This window comes from Gossypium hirsutum, chromosome D10 (genome assembly GCF_007990345.1).
Source record: "Gossypium hirsutum isolate 1008001.06 chromosome D10, Gossypium_hirsutum_v2.1, whole genome shotgun sequence".
In the NCBI taxonomy this organism is placed as follows: Eukaryota; Viridiplantae; Streptophyta; class Magnoliopsida; order Malvales; family Malvaceae; genus Gossypium; species Gossypium hirsutum.
The window spans coordinates 56,489,069-56,493,013 of NC_053446.1; the positions used below are offsets into that span (position 1 = coordinate 56,489,069).

The window sequence follows — 3,945 nt, forward strand, 5'->3', positions numbered from 1 at the left end:
TGAAAATGGGATAGTGTTTTGAAACATGAAAATGAGTTTTATACATAAATGCACTAACTTGTGTATTGATGATGGTGATTAAGCTTATGACAAGCTTGAGATTATGATTGATGTCTATGCTTACATCTGGTATTATATAAATGAAACGATAAGTTCATAATTGAAATGTGATATGATGAAAAAGGGATTGATGAGTTGAATAATGTGCTTATGTATGAGAAATTACGTATGTTATCGTTGAACTTACCTATGTTATGAATAAATATATTTATTAGTTAATTGATGTTATTATTTAAGTTTATGTTTAGTAAATGGAATGGAAAGTAAGTAAAGGAAGTTATTTATAGTTTTATGAAAATGTCAATGATGGTGTAAAACGTTTTATAGAATCTTATTATGTTAGGAATGAACAAATATATGATGTTGATAGACTTACTCATTTATGAGTTAGTGGTTATATAGTTGATAAATCTTGAGGCATTGGTATAACTTTATATTTATCATATAAAGTTTATTATTGAATTGGAATATTATGTTGAAATTTTGTACGAACTTACTGAACATTCATTGCTTACGTAGTTGTTTATCTCTTACTTTACAGATTATCGAAAGCTCGATCAGGTTGGAAGCTCATCGGAGATCTATCACACTATCCGGCGATTATATCGGTAGATTTTGACATCTTGGTTAAGGTTATAATGGCATGTATAGGTGGATTATGTCTAATGTTTAATTGATGGGTTTGGTATATATATGTCATTTTGGTTGATAATCATGGCATGAAATGTTGCCTTGAATTTGAGGTACTTAAGGTACTATTGATATCTTGTTGGTTATGGTTAATATGGTCAATTTGATGCATGTTTAGAAATAACCAAGTTGGTATATGTTGTATCGATCTCAATATGGCCAAGACATGGTGTGTTTTGGAAAAGTCTTGAATAGATGTGCATGATTGAAATATGGTATGCCTAATATGGTAAGGTTGGTATGTGTTAATTGTGTTATGTATTGGTATGGAAACAATTCAGTTGGTAAATGGTATAAATGTGGTCAAATGTAGTGAGATTATTTTTGATATAGCATGGAAATAGTGTTGAGATTAATTAGATATGTATGCTTAAGGTTTGAACAAATATGCTCATGTATATATATAAGTTGATGCTTGATGATTGAGGTGCCTTTTGGCATATTGGTTGTATGAACATTTGGTATGAAGATTATTCATTCTTTGCATAATTTGAGTCTGTTTAAAGGCCTTGTATACATGTACAAATTTCTTGTAGGCTTATGCTTGAAAGGGTGAAAGAAATGGCTTGAAAGTGGTCATTTTCTTATCCACACGGCCTAAGACACAGGCGTGTGTCTTAGCCGTGTGTGACACACGACCAGGTGATACGGCCGTGTGTCCCATGTAGTTTTTAAAGGGTTACAAGTCAGGCTGTTACATGGCCTAGCACACGGTTTGGCACACGGGCATGTGAAGTTATTTCGAAGGGTACACGACCTGGCACACGGGCGTGTGACTTGGCCTTATGACCAAGTCAGATAGTTACACAGCCTGAGACATGGGCGTGTCTCCCAACCATGTGAATCACACGGCCTGGCCACACGACTGTGTGACCACTACAACTTTGAAATTTTTCTATGTTTTCCAAAAATTCTCTAAGTTTCCAATTTAGTCCCAACTCGTTTCTAATGCTTATTTAGGGCTTTGAGGGCTTGTATAAGGGACAGTATATATGATTTTGATTGGTTTTATTATGAATATTGATATGTTATGAAATGTTTGAAATTTCTATCTATTTGATCGGTAAACCCTGGTAATGCTCTATAACCCCGTTCCGGCAACGGATACAAGTTAGGGGTGTCACAACTCGTCCATTCGAAACACCATTTGTGGATAAGCCACCACTGATATACAGATATACTGCCACTAATATACTTTGTGGACAAGCCACCACTGATTTGCAAATAAACTATCATTACTTTCACCTTTTACAATTACCCACCCCATGCATGTGATATGTTAAATTCACTTTTTAACACATATGGATCACTTTTACACTTGTGCATGTAAACATGCTCTCATAATCACATATCACATGATAATCACTTTTAACATGTTAAACATGCTTTTCACATTAGATCATGGATCTCAATATTTTTAACATACACATATATAAATCTCACATGTTTAAATCATCACATATATCACAAAAGCCATACATCACATATCATGAGGATTAGATCTAGACATACATCATAGTCATAATCATAATCACATCAATTATCATGGGTTTTATATAATCACTCAATTAGCGTCACTTACTTGGTGTACATCATTGTCGCGCACCCATTCATTAGTCCCAAATTAACTGGTGAGGTCAGAAGATAAACCGGACCTAATTCGTCTAAGTTGGTAAAATTGAGATTGGAAGATAAAATGTAGCCATCTAGTAATTTACGCGATTTATGTCTTTATTTTGAGGTTTAGTGAACCACGTTGAAGTGAACCAACCCCTATTAGTAACTATTAGATAGTTATTTAGTTTTACATTTCTTGCAGTTTAGTCCTTAGAGTAGAATATTTAATTTTCTTGCAATTTTTTCTTGTTATAAATTGTCGTATTATAAAATAGTGTTTATAGTCGTTTAGACTCTATTGTGTATGCTAGCTATTGCTCAATTGCCTCATCCTTTTGGTTCGAACCCTTGGAATACTTCGTGTTCTATTGGAACTATAAATATTACTTACAGTTAAAACCCGCTCTTTAAATTGGTTTCATAAAATCATTCGTTTTAATAGGCACGTGAAAGTTAGGTCAAGTTGTTGGCGTCGTTGCTAGGGAAGATGGTGTAAGATTGAGTAGTTTTTAGTGTACACTTATAGGTAGATATAAGTAGCGAAAATAAGATTTATAAATACGGCCTTATTTTCTATTTGTTTTTATTTTGTTTCCAATTTTAATTAATTTTTTTCACTATCTCTTGCTTGTAGGAAACGTTGTATGACTTGAACCGATAACGGTGTCTTACCATTTGAGCCAGAACCAGAATGTATCATCACACACATAAGGAGGGTGCAACACCCTAGATGCATTCTATTTCCACCAAGGAAGCAACCTATTGAAAATCCGCAAGGAGAGATTCGACAACCACCACGATTACCTATGGAACAGCGAACTCTGCACGACTGCGCGATACCAAACTTAGATGTTGTTCAAGGTAGCATTAATCGCCCAACGATTAATGCTAAAAACTTCGAAATCAAACAAACAATGATTGAAATGATACAATCGAACCTTCAATTTCGAGGGTCGATGAATGAGGATCCAATCAGCATCTCAAGTGGTTACTAACCATTTGCGATACTTTCAAATATAATGGGGTGCCTAATGACACCATATGTCTTCGGTTATTCCCTTTCTCTCTTACTAATGATGCTTTTATGTTGTTAGATTCGCAGTTGGTAGATTTCATCAACACTTGGGACGAGCTAACGAGCAAGTTTTTGGAAAAATATTTCCCACCATTCAAGTCTATGAAACTTAGGATGGATATTACGAATTTTAGACAATTGGATAGAGAATCACTATATGAGGCTTGGGAGCACTTTAAGTTGATGTGGCACAAGTGTCCATACCATGGTTTACAAGATTGGTTACAACTTCAAGTCTTTTACAATAGACTTGACAGAAACTTATGCTCTAGTCTTGATAGAGCATCTATAAGAGCATTCATGTCAAAGACTTATGTCGAGGTTTGTCAAATCATCAAAGACATGGCCATGAACTCTTATATGCGAACGATTGAGCGGTTCACATACCAAGCCAAGCAATTGGTGGTGAACACTATTAGTAGTGAAGATAAGTACCAACAAGTCCTTGAAAGGTTAAATCAATTGGAAATGAATGCGGCCAAGGTGTAAGCCCAAAATTAGCC

General features: G+C 34.8%; 1 non-coding gene across 1 annotated transcript; it reads right to left on the bottom strand.

Annotated features, from left to right (window-relative positions):
• Positions 1 to 3,547: 3,547 nt before the first annotated feature.
• Positions 3,548 to 3,654, bottom strand: LOC121222798 (small nucleolar RNA R71). Its single transcript, XR_005920169.1, has one exon. It is a non-coding gene; the product is annotated as a small nucleolar RNA R71 (small nucleolar RNA).
• Positions 3,655 to 3,945: the final 291 nt, after the last annotated feature.